This window comes from Lactuca serriola, chromosome 1 (assembly GCF_051521515.1).
Source record: "Lactuca serriola cultivar US96UC23 chromosome 1, Lser_US96UC23_V15, whole genome shotgun sequence".
NCBI lineage: Eukaryota > Viridiplantae > Streptophyta > Magnoliopsida > Asterales > Asteraceae > Lactuca > Lactuca serriola.
The window spans coordinates 138,936,850-138,954,648 of NC_136408.1; the positions used below are offsets into that span (position 1 = coordinate 138,936,850).

Consider the following 17,799-nt stretch of genomic DNA (forward strand, 5'->3'; position numbering starts at 1 on the left):
TAGGAACAAAATGGACAAGGAAGGAAACGTCATAAGGAACAAAGCTTGTCTAGTAGTCAAAGGATATTGTCAAGAGGAAGGGATTGATTATGAAGAGACTTTCGCTCCTCTAGCTAGGCTTGAATCCGTCAGAATATTCCTTGCCTATGTTGCCCACAAAAACTTTGAAGTTTTCCAAATGGACGTAAAGTGTGCATTTCTTAATGGAGAACTCGAAGAAACAGTGTATGTGGAGCAACCTCCTGGGTTCGTGAACGAAAAATATCCAAATCATTGCTACATTCTGGATAAAGCTGTATACGGATTGAAACAAGCTCCGAGAGCCTGGTATGAAACGCTAACTAAATTCTTAAAGATGTCTAAATTCAAACAAGGTTCGGTTGACCCAACCTTCTTTCACAAAAAGGAAGGTAACCACCTTATGATCGTTCAAATTTATGTCGATGATATCATCTTTGGCTCAACGAATCCCAGCCTAACAGCTGAATTCAGAAAGCTGATGGAGACTAAATTTGAAATGAGCTCAATGGGTCCTATTAACAGGGACCCGAAGGCATCTTTATCAATCAGGAAGCTTACACGAAGACTCTCCTAGCAAAGTTTGGTATGATGGGAGACTCCAAAGTCAAAGTCCCAATGGCATTCAGCACCAAGCTCACCCCATCCCTGGACAAACCGGCTGTTGATATTACGCTTTATCGACAGATAATAGGCTCACTAATGTATCTCACTGCTAGCAGGCCTGACATAATGTTTTCTGTTTGTTACTGTGCTCGATTTCAGGCAAACCCACGCGAACCTCACATGCTTGCAGTGAAGAACATTCTACGCTATCTCAAGCGAACCACCTCTCTAGGTCTATGGTATCCTTCCAACTCAGGCTTCTTCGTTCAAGCCTATTCAGATGCGGACCTTGGAGGTTGTGGACTCGACAGAAAAAGCACAACTGGTGGCTGCCAATTCCTTGACGGGAAGTTGGTTAGTTGGCAGTCAAAGAAACAAACGTGTGTGTCTTTGTCCACTGCAGAAGCTGAATACATTGCAGCTGCATCCTGCACCTCTCAAGTGATTTGGATCCAGAGTCAACTCAGAGACTATGGACTCAATATGAAAAAGATCCCACTATATTGCGACTCTGAAAGTGCAATTAGGATCTATCATAACCCAGTGCAACACTCCAAAACCAAACACATAGCACTGAGGTATCAGTTCATCAAAGATCATGTGGAAGATGGAAATGTTGAAGTTCACTTTGTTAGAACCACTGATCAACTGGCTGATGTCTTTACCAAAGCTCTTCCCGAAGCCTCATTCAACAAAATTCTACAAGGTCTAGGTATGATGGAATCAGAATCAGTACCACAAACTACCTCTCGACCTCAATCGTAAGAAGCGAAATTGACCGAACGTTCGGGTTCGGTTGCATCATCTACACTCACTCATCATTTCAAAGGTAGTTTTCTTGGTTGTAAATTTCTTGTACAAGGTTGTTTATCTATTCATCTAAAGTATTACCTACTTGAATGTCAAAATTCCTTGGTTTCTAAAAATTTTTCAAAACCGAAACCTACCGAAGGTTCGGGTTCGATTTTCCAAAATTTTTCAAAACCGAAACCAACCGAACGCTCGGGTTCGGTTTTCCAAAATTTTTTAAAACCTAAACCAACCAAACGCTCGGGTTCGGTTTTTCAAAATTTTTCAAAACCGAAACCAACCGAACGCTCGGGTTCGGTTTTCCAAATTTTTTCAAAACCGAAACCAACCGAACACTCGGGTTCGGTTTTTCAAAATTTTTCAAAACCGAAACCAACCGAACACTCGGGTTCGGTTTTTCAAAATTTTTCTCAACCGAAACCAACCGAACGTTCGGGTTCGGTTACAAAATTTTCCAAAGTTTTTTTTTAATCTTTCTAAATCTTATTTTTTTCTTCTTGCTTGTTTTTTATTTTAATTTAATTTATTTTTTTCTTTATATATCAAAAACTCCAAAAAAAAAATTATTTTATTTGTGTGTTCGTTCGTCTATGGGGATAAAAATTGCTGGATTAGTTAAGTGTCCCTAGAAGCATGCTGCTGTATGTGTCCCAAGCCTCATAAGATTTTGAATAATAGCCTTAATGACCTGGTATAAACAAACCTTGTCTTCCCAATTAGGCTACCACATTTATTCTAATCGTGAGCTACCTAACTCTCTTCTCACATGAGATAAGAGTTTTCTGCTTGGTCCTTTGTTTATAGCAGAGGTAATTTGATTTCTCACACCATCTCCATTACATTTCTCCATTACATTCGTTTCATCAACGTAACCCTTGAGACTCTCAGAAATTACCACTGAGGTTTATGGTTACACAACAACTGTGTTTATGATCTTAGGTTCGTGCCACTACGAGCTGAGTGAAACCCAAAATTCAACACCAAATCTGAATTGACGGTGAACAATTAATTTGCTCAAGTTTTCACCAAAGAATTGACGGATGTACCTTGATGAAATCTCAAAATTTATTATGTGTGATTCCTATGAAATTGTTAAACCCCATAACATTTCTTCCCTTGGAATCTAGTTTTATTTTTTTGAGTTGAGATTTCATATTTCCAAGCCACTTTAAAATTAATTCCTACCTACTTGTTCAACAGACTACACCGGTCTCACAAGTACTTTGTTCATTTTCTTTCTTATTTCAAGATTAGAATTGTTGCATCAAAGCGAAAGCCACCCTTAAGTAGCTTAATTAAAAGAAGCCTTTCAACATTTCTTAATAAGTGTTTGATCGTCATTCAACGGGAAACCATATCAACACTTTAAGGTCTCTCTTGACCTTGAAGGAAGAGATTCGTGCCCGGGATCATTTGTTTTGTGTCATTATTGACATCACATTTATTCCTAAAAAGAGTTGCTTTATTTCTTTTCTTTTTTACACTCTTAGCACGAAAATCTCTGATTTTCCACTATTCTGGTACTAATAATTACAGGCTGTATTATTGCTTTGGTGGTTAATTATCGAGTTGTGGTCAAAGATCATCCACGTGGGAAATTAATTCAAAAGATGCCATTTAAAAGATAACATTAAGGGTTGCTGACTCAGGCGGGAGATCAAAGGATTAAATTTCAAACGACGGTTAAAAAGGGACGCGTGCGAATTTGAAACGCCCATTCTTTTACTGACATAATGGACGCGTGTGAGAATTTCAAGCGGTTCCTCTCTGGCACTTAAAGGCGCGTGTGGATTTGAAACGGTTTGTTCTGAAACGGCGCTTGTTGGGCGGTGTGTTCCTAGGAATCTGACACTCTGTCTCCTACGTGATCATCGCATGCCTTAACTGTTACGCATCTGTCATTCCGGAAAACCTTTTCGTATTTCCATAGAAGATTTGAACCGATTTTTCTCTCTCTCCTTTCACCCACTATAAAAGGCAGTCTACACTCCCATTTACCTCTTTACTGCATCCGAATTTCCAAGAGAGCAAAAATTCCCTACAGCTTTCCTATTCATCTTCTTCTTCCTACCTTCAACAATGGCAGAATCATCCTCAGTCCATGCCACCTCCCACATTCTTCCCATTCACCCTCAACAGTGTTTGGTGATTGACCTAACCCCTCTGGCGTACGATTCCTATATGTCTCTGATCATCGAGCGCCTGAAGTACTCACAAATCGCTCCTGCACTTTCTAGGGTTGAGTCTGTGCCCATGGAGCTCCTATCGCAGGTGTATGCGACTGCACATTACGATAAAGCAATCGATAGGGTGTTCTTCGAAGTTTCTGATCACAAGACCTCCATTTCTAGACAACGATTTGGCACACTGCTAGGGTTGGCTGTTGACCCTTCAAGAATTAATCCAGAGACGATTCCGATTGGGCATCTTTACACCATGTTTTACAATATGGGGTACACGGAGGCGCTCCCCTCCGTCGCGAAGTTTAAAAAATCCTGCTTGCCGCCACAGTGGAACGGCATGTTTACAGTCCTCTTCAAGGGCTTATCTGAACGGAGCTCAGGATCTGATGGTTCTAGTCGACTGTTCTTGTCGATTATGTATGGCGTCTACAACGGAGTCAATCTTGACTATGGGTTTGTTCTCTGGCAACAACTCATCCAGAGCCTCTCTTCTTCTTCACGACACTCTGAGGTGTTGTATGCCCGGTTCTGGACTCTCATCACAAAATGGGCGATGGATAAATTTGATGTTCCCACTGCTGCCGGTGCATCGATGTCTTCGATTGGTACTTTTCATACCACGAAGATCATCGTCTCTGATGCATCCAAGTTTTCTTTCATTGGCTCAATTCCGGAGACAATGTACGGCGATGTTCCATCTGACAGCAGGCTCATCCGGACGATTAAGGAGTTCAAGACGTCTGGACCAAGGGAACTCACACAGGAAATGCTCAAGTCCATCCATGATGCTGACAAGCCTGTTAATAGGGGCAAAAAGGCGGATAAAGGGAAGCAAGTGACCAAAGCTGCTAAAGGTCCTTCTCCCAGGAAGAGGAAACCAACCAAAGCTGCACAGTCCCCGCAACCGAAGAGACGGAAGACTCAACCGAAGTGAAAGCTTGTAATCGCTTCCTCTTCGAGTGACTCAGAAGGTGAGAGTTCAGGTTCGGACGGCTCTCAAAGAGGCGAAACCCCACCCAGAGGCAACACCCCACCCGGATCTCCTACCCCAGATATGGATATCCATGTCTCACCAATTCCCTCACCTACTCACACAATCCCCACTTCCATTCCCACCATAATCCCCACTACCAACATTCCTAAAACCTCTTTCCCTATACCACCACCCATTTTCACTGATACAACAACAAATGCTACTGCAAAGGTTACAATCAATGTATCTAATACGGGGGTTCATACCGATGCAACCGAACCACCACCAGTAACTGAACCCATACACACAACCGAAACCAACAACCACCCGAACCTACTCCCACTCAAACACAAACTGAACCTACCCCTCCTCAAACTCAACCTGAACCCACTCACACCACTACACCACCAGCTTCACCACCACCTCCATCTCCCGGTCATGCCTCTGACGGAGATAACCCTTTCCTTGGCGGGGAGAACATGCAATTTGATTCGGTCTATTTCAGTCTGTTTTAGGTCCAAAGCGACGATGATGAGGAAGCTCCAGTAACGAAGAAACATCTTAAGGAGCTGCATGAGAAGGTTGACCTGCTTATTGCTTCATCCTCCAATTCTCAATCCTCTCTCTCTCTGAAGCTGCTCTTCAAAAGATCGTTGATGCCTTTTCCCAGGCTCAGCAAGCTTCAGTCGCTTCAGCCACTGCCGCCATTGACGCCTTGACGAAAGCATGTGAGGCTGCGACCGAAAAAGTCGATAAACTATTCTCTGATGCCTCTTCCCTGTTAAAGTCCTTACAGGAGAGCGCCGATGCCACAAAGACAACGTTAGAACTAATCGTTCAACAATTGGCCATGTTCGTCTCAACGGAGTTGAAGTCGTTCACTACCCTTCGCCAATCAATTAGTGACGACAACTCGGCCCTTCGTGCCTCCATTGACGAGCGCCTCTCTAAACTCCAAGAGGATCTTGCTGCAGAAAACTCGTTGATGGACGCCCTTGCAAGCAAAACCACCGCCCTCAAGGTCAAGAGCGCTCAGCTATCCACCTCTCAGCAACAACTTGACGCTCTTCGATCCGAACGGGAGGTCATCAAGACATGTGTTTCGGATGTACACTCTGCCATATCCAACATCCTGGAAGCACACGATCCGATTCTCAACCACTCTTTGAGGCGAACCCTTGCAGAAAAACTTGCTCCTGACCTGGATCTGCTCAGTAAAATAGAAGGGCTACCTAGTTTCGTGTCCTCTCCGAAACAAGGGGGAGAAGTGAAGTCCGGATCGAAACCACCTCCTTCCTCAAAAGCTGCTCACACAACCGAACCTCCTCCTACTGGTCAAACTTCGGGTTCGGGTGTGAAGGATAAAGGAAAGAATATAGCTAAGGAAGAAGATGAAGATGATAAAGAAACCATTGCTGACTTGCTGAAACGCAAAAATAGTCGCAATGTTGATAATGACAACATTCGTGTGGCGCGAGAAGCTGAAGAAGCTGAACGCAAGAAGAAAGAAGCCCACGATCTCCTCGAGAGCAGGAAGACTCTTTTCCCTGCTTGGACTCGAGAGAGAATGATTAAGGAGGCTATCGATACTCCGAGCATCCTTTGGCTCGAACCGGTGATCTCCTTCGACTGCTACAACTCTGTCGACTCGCAGTTCGACATGCCCTTAACCCGAAAGGCGTTTATCTTCCACGCCTTCTACAGCATTTTTGAAGTCCCTCATCCTCATCCGGAGGTTGATCGGGAGTTAATCGATTTCTATCTGAAGGCTGCTCAACCACAGTACCAAACATGGAGCGCTCAGAAGATCGTTAATGTTCGGGTTTTGAAGCCTTATTCTGAGGGGAGATTCATCAACGTTCGGTTCAGGGTGATCCGAGGGTCTGCAAGAACCGAACATCTTATATCCTTAGCAGATCTACCGAACCTCAACCCCCATGACTGGATTGTTCTGCATAACATCCTCTTGACGAATGAAGCTGAATATGGTCCGATTATAGACCATCTCAAAAGGATGTTAGTATGCTATATCATGGAGGTCGCCTTGATGGATCAGGAGGTAGCCACTGTCTTCAAGAAGAAACCGAAGATATCTCCTGTTGGCTCAGCCAGTGATCTGAACCAGATGAAGATGGGCAAGATTGACCCGAGGCGTAATTCGGCCATGTTCACTAGAGCAAAAGGACAGAAATGTCTCTTTGCCTTAGCGGATAAACATCTTTATACCACTGCTTGTCTTGAGCATGTGCTGGGGATCATCCATCGGTGTAAAGAGAATGCAGCGGATGATATCAAATACTTCAACGATATGATTCAATGGTACATCAGATTCAGACAAACGATACTTGCTCTTATCTCTCGTCTGTTTCAGACTGTAAAGAAGAAGGTTTATGCTGCTACTGGCCCAAGTAAGAAGTGAAGATCTCGCTCCAATTGACGCAAAGGGGGAGATTGTTGGATTGTAGATTTATTTTGTATTGCGTCCTTGGGCTCGGTTTATAGTCCAGTTTTGCACTCCGGTTTGGGCCTGTCCAACCGTGAGCCTGTTAGGTTTACTATATAACAATATGCTTGCATGCATATTAGGTTAACGATCTAGAATACAAGATAGAGAATTACGATAGCTTTGATTATCTTTATCATTCCTGTAAACCTTTTAACCCTCTACAGTTGATGTTCTTGATCGAGCTCTTCTGAGGGTTGTTTTATAATCATTCGACACGTTTGATTCATTCTTGAGTTGTTCATTGTTTTCGTGTTCTTGCTGTTTAATCTTTATTTTACCTGCTTGAGATCTAATCGATCTTCGAGATTAAGTTTTAATCTCATCAATTTTAACCACTCCTCCACAAATCTAAAGGCATATGCAGAAGCTAACAAAGGGAAGAGTCTAATTTGCTGTGTTTTATAATCAATCACCTGAACAAAAAAAACAAACCCAACATCTTCAATCATTTCGATTTTAGACCCCTTTGCTGTGACAGAAGAATCATTTTATATAATCTTTTATAAAATGAAAGATTTTAAATAACCTGTGTCTCGAGCCCACCATCATGTGACCAAAACTGTCTACGAACAACACTATATCAACCAATTGCTTAAACAGATCATGAAACTAGACACTGCATCTCCACGTTTAGGCCCTTTCACTTCAGGGGTAAACCTTCAAGAAGTCAACCCACCAAGAGCCTCCGGTCAACCCTATCTTCCATCAGTCATCGGTGTATTATCCGCACCTCTAGAAGCAAATTCCAATGTCATTGCAACAAATTAGAGTCAACAGCTGCCCGAACTCTCACAGTTGCAAGAAATGGTGCCCAAACTGTATCCTGAAACACATAACATGGTGGATGAGAAGCTTCAGTTAGAAATTGATGGTTTTTCACCTGATGTAGATGTAGAATGGGACAATAATTTGCTGACCGGAATGGAGAAATATCTGACTACATATGACCTGTCATGGGAGCAGTATATTGAGGGGAGCCTAGAGGTTGACAAGACCAATGCCATTGAAGTAGGAGGTCTGAAATATAACCTGAGATCAGCTAACTTATATATACTTTTTAATTATGTAACAAGCCAACAAATTTGATATTGAAATGTGTATAAAGTAATAAAGAGGTGCAACAAGCCCATAATGGTGAAACTTTGGGGGGCTAAGATCCCCACTACAGAAGTAAACAACCTTAAGTGGAAATTAATTTATTTTGTTCGCTTTATTTAAAAAAATAAGATTAAGCTAATTATGATTTAAGATTAGTAGAATACGAACCTGCTTTTTATTTTTTATTTTTTTATAAGATAAAATTTAATAAAAAATTAGTTAGAGACTTTTATAATGATCAGTGAATGAAATTGGAAAGTCAAACTAGCCACAGCCCAGTCAAGTGAGTCAGCAAGTGATTTGGATGATGACATATCAAGGTCAAGGCCAACAAAAGAAAAAATGCGTAATGAGGTTCGAGCATTTCTTTTGTTGGACTAGGATGTCGCTTGTAAACAATATTTATTTACTTAATCAAAATATAATATATCCATCAATGTGACTAGCTTAAATAGTTAGCAACTCTACAGTAACATATCACTTTGTGACCGTATTGCTGGATTCTCATATTGAGATAGTAAAGGGAATCAAATCAGTTTAGAAATTATAAGTAAATGAGATTCAATTCCTACTACATAAATTAAATTCCAACTCCTAAACACTAAATTGATTTTTTTATCATTATCAAAACACAATTGGCTGATACTACTCATGTGTATGTATAATAATAGTAAATTGAATCTAATAGGAATACATAAATTTTTATTTACCTGTGAGGTTGTCACTGTGGCAGGTTGCTTTGAACCTTGTTCATTAATCTTTGGACAATCCCCTTTTGGCAACCTCTGAACTATTTGAAAATAATCGAACCACATTTATGCTTTCAAGAACAAGATTAAAAGCAAGTTGCTTCATTGGTTTCTCTTTGCAAATCAATTGCCATCAGTTAGCATATGTACAGTTGAAGACATTGAGAGAGAGAAAACATAGTACCTGAACAGTAATAATGAATTGGAACAATGGTAAGCTTTAGTTTACTCTCTACTTTATCAGCAACATGTAAAGAAGATTGGGTGTGCAATGGATTCCAAGATTGAACTAACTTACTGATTATAATAATATATATTTTGGTTCAAGCATTTAGTCAAACACCTGGTGTGCATAAAAAAATCAAGTGCTTATATCATAAAATATTAATAATTCCATGAAAATATATGAGAGAGGGTAAAAAGGCACAAAAAATCGTCCAAAAAGAAGGACCAGTGGGACATGAAACAGGTAACTATGGTTGAAAAAATAAGAATTACCTTTGAAATATGCCTACTACGCAGATGAAATGCACTCCTTTAATTTTGAAGTCTCCAGAATCGACATGACGTCAGGATGACCTGAAGCAACCAGGCAACTATAATACTCCATGACGGAGACGTGCAGAAGCAAGCAGGATAACAACATCGTGAGAAACAACACCGACAGCAAGGAGAACCCACAAAAGGGAAGTGACGAGAAAAAGGTACTGTATCGTTCTTGTTCTTGCTTTCTGTTGTATAAGATAAAATCGAGATTGATAGAAGAACATAAAAAGTTGGGATGACAGAAGAAAGAAAACATACCTTAATCCGTGCAAGGTGGGTTGAATCCGAACTCGTCACACGTTGTAGAGACAACTCATGTAGTAATGCCCTAAATCACCGACTCTCTAAGAGTAAGAAAATTAGTGTGATTCTGATGGGAACCTTAGATTTCTGTCGATTCTTTCAAGTTTGAATCAGAAAATGAGAAAGAGCTAGAGAATCAAGAGTGGAATGCTCGTCCTTCTTCGATTGACATTTACTGGTCGTGATTGAGAAGATGAGAGACAGAAAGAAGGTAGAAAAGAACAAGGCGACTTTTCAAAATTTTGGGGATTTCATTTCCCCTATATCTACTAAATGCGCGTTTCATCAAAATTATAAAGCGACACTTATAAAGGAAGCGCATTTAAGATACAACGCCCTCCGTGTTTTTAATTTTTTTTTTCTTATGACACTAATTTAAGGGCATGCAATAACGCGTGACCTAAATCCAAATTTTTTTTGAAGAGATGACACTTTTTGAATGTCACTCGCTTTTGTGTAACATAAATCAATGAGTGTCGTGATTTGCGCGTCGTAAAAAGGTCTTTTTCTTGTAGTGCCATAGGTGGCCTAGCGATACATGTGAGTTTTGAAAGGTTAACATAATGTTGGTGAGTCCACCGGTTTTATATACATGAAAATAATTTTCTGTGTTTTCTTAAGTCGGCTCTTGTTGTATTGATATCCTATGTCAGAATGTATTTCGTTGCTTCCTAATACTTTGGTAATAAGATTCACATAGTTTAATAACCAAATCTGATCCTGACTTTTTGGATATAAAAATGTATCATGTTACTTTTGTTCATATATCTAAAATCCATTGTTTGTACTAGGGTGAAATTTTATCCTAGTACTCATTTATCGTGTTGCGTTGGAATACTTTTCTCTTCGAGGCGTTCCTTAAAGAGTTAGGAATTAGTTTAATAAGGATAAGTTGAGCTCAGTTCCTCGAGTTCATGTGTACTATCACTACTTGTGTAATTAGTAGTCTTTCATAGTTAGTTATCGTTTAACAAAGTTATGATGAGTTCTTATAATTGAGATATGACTGTTGATCCTCAAAAACCATGACACTTCATCGGACGTCATAAATATGTTTAGAAAGTTATGCCTGCTTCGACTTGCCGTTAGGTTGTAGGCCAAAGGCAAGCTGAAAATCTTTCAGTGAGTTGATGAATCATGTCTCATCTAATTCTTTCTATGGGTGCCTCTCCTGCTCGGTCATGTTGTTACTCCTTGGTGTATTTATACGAGTTATATATTATTTCACTACTAGAAAACAACCCTTTAATGACGCGCAAACAATGACACTCGCTGATAGAGGACGCGCATCTACGAATGCCCTAAAAAATAATGTCAACTTTGCAAAATTTTAAGGATAGAGGACACACATTTGTGTGTGCCTTAAAAATGGTGTCCAACAAAAAAATTAAAAACACGGAGGGCACCTATCATAAAAAAGTGTGTCATCTAAAACTTTTGCTTTATTTTTTCTTTATGAGCACGTGTTCTCCAATTTTTTAATTTACAAGGGAGGGAATGAAATCAAAAAAATAAAAAACCCCGCCTTGATAATCTCCTCCTTCTTCTTCGTAAGTTGTAAAATCCTCTTCAATCAAAAGAAAACCTAAAAGCATTGTGTGTAAAAGATCGATTTCATACTTGAAGTTCCTAATACTGCCACCGGCCGTAAACCCTCGTCTCCTTTACATGGCTGAAAACCCTTCTCATTTCTATGGTTTGACCTAATAACAATTTTGGGGATTTCGATCTTTCTCCTTTTTTCCTCTCTCGATTCTAAAACCTCCACCGCTTCATTTCTCTACTTCAACACTCAACCTTTGCATTGCCGGTGCCATACTCCCACACCTTCACATCTTCATCCCTATCCTCCCACACCTCCAGCGCCACTGTCACATATTGACGGTAGCTTCAGGTATGCACTATTCTTTAGCTTTTCCTTCTTTCTCTTCCCCATATACGCTGAAATCGCCGATTTATGGCTGAAATCGGGTTATTATTTGTTGATTTCTTCTAAAATAGATCATTAGTTGCTTCAATTTTTTCTTTTTCCTTTGTTCTAAATCATCATCGGGTTATTATTTGTTGATTTCTTATTTTCGGAATCATCGGATAGCCAATTTGTTGTCCTTGTGGGGATCACCGTAGGGTGCCTTCATCATGTGGAAATCTTTTAAGTCCTATCAACTCAATTACTGTAAATTCTCACTGTATGTGTATGTTACTGCTAATATCATATCATATCTTATTTACTTATTTTAATAGTTGATAAGATTACCAAAGGGAAGGCCAACACTCCACACCGCCTTCGTTTTCCAAGTTATTGGTATGAAGTGTGATATTCTTTTCACAACTTTTTCTATTTTCTACTGATTGTTTGGATATTTTGCATATGCTGTTTCTTTCATACTAGTTTCTGGTGTGTTGTTAGGTTCCATGTGTTTGTAATTGGACAGCATTCAAGAGGATTCACCATAAGGTTTGAAGTCAAAACATGGTCTAAAGTCTATGTATGTGGCTTCCTTCACGACATAACTATGTGTAGGGATGATTTTGTATGTCTTACAACTTAATCTGCTCTAACAGGAATTAATTATCAGTCCTGGAATTAGAACAACCCTTTCAAATGAAACAGGGTATGAAGGAAATATGTACATCTGGTCGTGCGTATATTGGTGTAAAAAGAATGGGGGATCTCGATGCAGAGCCTTTTATTATTGATGCGAAGAAGCGTTGTCTGAGTAGAGAGGATACAATCAAGTTTTTGTCAATATTGATGCAGAGCCTTTTATTATTGATGTGTTGGTCCTTTCAGGGCGATTGCGAGAGTAGGAAGGGATCCAAGCTGGCACCCATTTAAGGTCATCACCATTGGAGATGATTACAAAGTATGTTTCAACTTAATTAACATGTAAATAAAACATAATTTCATTTTTTTAACTTATTATTATATTGGTGTGAATGTGATAGGAAATACTGGATGAATGAATACAATCCAAGTGGCAGATATCCATTGACTGAGCTTTGGAACAATAAAGACAACAGAAAGATGGGATGCTAGGGACCTAAGCGTCATTGGTGCTTATCAGCCTATGTTGAGCAGTTTAAAATGCCACATAATCAAAAACCAAAAGTACGGTAAATATGAAATAACATAGCAAGTTAAAATGGTTAATTTGGAAAAATGTCAAAACCTTTTATGGTTTGATTCGAAAAAAATAAAGTATTAGTGGTTAAATTAAATTGAAAATCTGCCCAAAATGTAATGGTGTTTCTATAAAATTTCCTAATAATAATAAATGTCATTTAATTTTCTTTTCTTTTTAAATAAAATGCCTCATAAGCAAAGTAACCGGTGAAACCTATTTGGAAATATGTCTTAAACATCTATGGTTTGATCAGAAAAAACAAAGTAGTAGTGGTTAGACTGCAATGTAATTCACCCTAACTTTAAGGTTATGAAGCAACAGTTAATTTTGGGAGAAATGATTCACAGGGAGATTGTCAATGTGCAAAATGGTTGGTGTTATCAAGGGTTAAAGGAAACGAATACGAGGCATCATTCTCAAATGCTAGGTCAATTGCATCACGTCCTGGCAATCTGGAAATAGAGGAGGATATAATTCATACAGTTGATGACATTGCTGAAGGAGCAGGAGAAATGGCAGCAATAGCAACATTGATATAAGGCCAGCCATGCAACGATTTCCTACACTATGGTGCACATTAGTTGCAGTGTGTTTCGGACAAGATCCTACTTCCAACTATTTTACCTCCAGATCAAAAGGCAAGTTATTTATTTATTTATTTATTTATTTATTTTTTTATAACTGTGTTAAATTTTGACATGATTGATTGTTGTCTAATCATTCGGAAATTCGGCTTTATCAGACTATCTTAACTGGCGTGACAATATCTTTTACTCTGCTGGACATGATACTTCACTCGAACAAATGCTCCCTGGATGGAATGAACAATCAAAGATCAGCACATTGTCTATGGAAGCTGGTATCCATAGGCATGTAGAGGAACTATATGGGCCTTCAGCAGAGGTCAGTGACATGACATTTTTCATATTTAATCAGTTAGTGACATTTTCTCGGATTTGCCCTTACCCTTTCCAATGGAATGGGTTTAGGGATCAAGAATTGGACATGAGCATCACCTACACCGTCGACGCCCCTTGGCGGCTTTTATACATCTCCTATCTTTAAGACTAAGAAAATTGAAATTGGAATTTGAGAAACGGAGAATGCAGTCAGATGTAAACGGGCAATCAAATATTCAATCTGATGTTCACACTCTACTTTCTCCAATAACACAAGAGGAAGAATCTATTCTTTCTTCTGTAAGATCAATCATATACGCTCTTTTAAACCACCCTAACCTAATGTCTCATACTTTCATGTTTTTATGAAACTAGGTTACGCCCCTTGCAGTCATGCATTTTGAAGATTCCGTATTAGTGGCTTCCTATGCTTTTCTTTTGGAGCTTTGTGACATATCTCCTACTATGCTTCAAGTTGACATTTTTGCCCTTAGGCGGATATCTTCCTTCTTTAAATATGTTGATCAAAATCTTGAAGGTGATATTAGTGGCTCTCTGGCCCAGGCATTGGCTGAATACTATTTGGAAATTTACAACACTGGCAGTGGCATTGTCAAGGAAAAAGATAATAGTAAACAGAAACAAGCCACTCGAGCACTTGTGATTGTCCTTCAGAATATGGAAAAAGCAAGTCTTCCATCAATGGATACTACTGGAGATACATGTGGATCTTGGCTGATGACTGGAAATGGTGATCGAACAGAATCGAGATCACAACAGAAACGTGTAATTGCTTTGGTTGGTTTTCATTTGATGACCATTCAAAATGCGCCACCTGGACTTGATTACGACAGGGATAAACGATTTTGTTGATGACCATTCAAAATGCGCCACCTAGACTTGATTACGACCGGGATAAACGATTTTCTAAGGTAAAATTTTCTGTTTATTTCACTTGTTGTTTACAATTACATTGATGAGTAATAATAAGTTAGATTTGTGAAAAAACAGTCTTTTAATGAAATGGTGGCAATGTGTTTGGTGAAAGATCAAACAAAAAGGCCAACTGTTGAGAAGTTGTTAAAACATTCTTATTTTATGCAAGCTATAGCTCCAGAACTCTTTGTCAAGAAATTATTTGGTGACTTGCCACCACTTTGGCATTGCGTCAAAGCCCTCCAGGTATGCATCCACCGTATAATTTATAAAACTATATTTTCACATTCATTTATATATATTTCATAAATATCTATCTGCAACTAAAAGATGCTGCCCAACTAGCACATAAAAAGATGCCTTCAGCCGAGCAAGAAACCATATCAATGGTTAGAAGAAGCATTATTGTTTTTTTTTCTTTTCTTTTCTAATTATAGTTTTTGTGTGTATAATTCTTTTTTCTTGTTGATGATGATAAACAGAGTGAGTATCAACCAGGTGTTAGTGCTTGGAATTTTGACCTTGAAGATTTAAAATTCAAAGCATCCTTGGTATTCATCTTAATTATCATAGAACTTGTTTTTTGTTTTACAATTTTACATCCTATATGGTAACTGATAAATAATGGACTATAACTGAAATGTTTGATTGTTCATATTCAATGGAGGTGCAAGATGATGACGAAATTCAAGATATCACGGACCATGATGTAAATTCAATTTCATTTGCCAATAATGTAAGGATATATATATATATATATATATATATATATATATATATATATATATTATAATATTATCCAAAGTTTGGAATATTAACTTTTCTCTGTTACAGGAAGCATCCAATTCAAAGGATACTACTATTGGCAAACATTCCACAAGCAACATTGAATCTAGGTTCATGTTTATCCTGCAAGTTTTATTTACCAATTATTCTTAATTTTGTTGTTCTTTTTATATTAGTCTTTAATGTTTAACTATTTTTCCTTCGGTGATGAAGTTGTCCCATCTGAATCCCTAATCAATAAAGAAAGTAATCTGCCAGAAACTGATGATAAAGGAAGTATTATTGTTGAAGAAAAAAGCAGAAAAGAAACAGAGAAACCACAAGCAGATAAAGAAGCAGCAGTAGCACAGGCTAAAAATAGAATTTTAACAACTTGAACAGGAAAAAATCGCCAAACACGAAGTGGACCTCTTGTGGCTGCTACAGTCTTAAATCCTTCAAAGTCTGATAGGACTCGTACTTTAAAAAGGTTTTTACTTTTCTTTCATTATTAATTATATTTGTAAGTATTATATTGTCCTGATTTCATTGTTGTTTTTAATAATAGGTGTGAAACTGAAAGATCACAAATTGTTGATAAAATCCATCATCAGCTCCAATTAATTATGGGTTCCCAAGTATTTATGTTGCTGACCCTTTTAATTTTGTGATCAAATGAAATGAATTTTGTTCAATATATTCTGTTTTTGAACAAAAGATTAGGCTTCTACAAATCTTTCTTAAAGCATATGGCACTTTGGTTTATTATATTTTGTCACATCAACGGTAAGTTTTCTGTCTTGACCTGTTTATATACTATTGTTTCCCTTCAATTACTCATCTCCATTTTTAATGATTTTAGGTTATTATTTATTATTGAATGGATTAGGGATTTAATTGTCTTAAATGGTGAACCAGACTGCTCAACATGATTAACGAGAGATTTAACCTTTTGTTTTTCGTCTTTATTTGTTGCTCAAACATCATTTGAAGGTATTTTCCCTAATTCAGTCTTTGAGATCATTTATATTTGGCTTAATTTCTATTCATGAGTTTATTCTTGTATTCTATCTCTTCATGCTTCTTCTACATCTCTATCTTCATGTTTCACTTCTTTGTATCAATATAGCGATTCTTAATAAGATGGTCATTTAATTAGGTAACATCGATTCCACCGGTGCTTATGTGTCAGGGTAGCCTTCCAGGTCTGGTTGTACGTTTTGTGCAGACTAATTTTCACTCTCTGAATATGTATATGTATATGTATGGAAAGGAATTTTTTAATATGAATAATGATTAAAGTGTAATGGTTTGGTTGGTTTTGTTTTCAAATTTGAACTGTCAGACACTCTTCTGCAATTTCAAAAGGAAGATGACACAGGCAAGGAGTATCCTTTGGGAGCTGCCCTTGATGCCACCAAAAATACTTTGATTCAAGGCAGTACAAAACTCTTATTGGTAGATCGTTCTTATTGGTAGATCATTTTGATTCCACTCTCATACATACATACCATGTGTATTATTAATTAGTTGATACTGATATTGTACAACTGCATGATTATTGTGTAGGATTTACGTGTTGTTTTTGATCAAGAGCTGGGATTCATATTGAAGCTAAGAGACATGATGATTGGTTGGATACATGAAGGTTTTCAGAGCTTCTTTAGATAGCTTAATGATGAGTTACTGATTCAAAAAGGTGCCCCTTTATAGCAATGTAGTATTAGGTAATATAGTTAAGGAAAACCTCTTAATAACAATGTACAATCAGATCCCTTTAGTATCAATGTATTCAATTTTCTGACATGATGTTATTGGATGAAATTGATTGTTTTGGCATATATATATTTTCAATATTTTATATTATGCATAAAAGAGTATTGTAAAGGCACGTCGTATATGTATATTGTAAATGGTTATTGAAGTTTATGACACGCAAATGCGTGTCATCTTCATTTATGACATGGGCTATAATGATATGCAATGCGTGTCCTAAAGGCACGTCGTAAAGTTATGACACACAAATGCGTGTCGTCTTCCTTTATAATAGGGCCTTCCTTGATACGCATTTTGTGTCGTAAATGAGCGTCGTAAATGCATGTCGTAACTGCGTGTCGTAAATGTGCGTCGTCTATAGACGACGCGCAAAAGCGTGTTGTCTCTTGCTATGACTGGGCCTTCCTTGCCACGCATTTCGCGTCGTAAAAGGTTGTTTTTCTAGTAGTGTTTGACTTATACAAACATATAATATATATATATATATATATATATATATATAT

The 17,799-nt window shown here is 38.2% G+C and overlaps 1 long non-coding RNA gene across 1 annotated transcript; it reads left to right on the top strand.

The window, feature by feature from the left end:
• Positions 1-15,595: 15,595 nt before the first annotated feature.
• Positions 15,596-17,359, top strand: LOC145071172 (uncharacterized). Its single transcript, XR_013690275.1, has 5 exons — positions 15,596-16,010; positions 16,089-16,513; positions 16,680-16,725; positions 16,866-16,995; positions 17,090-17,359. It is a non-coding gene; the product is annotated as an uncharacterized LOC145071172 (long non-coding RNA).
• Positions 17,360-17,799: the final 440 nt, after the last annotated feature.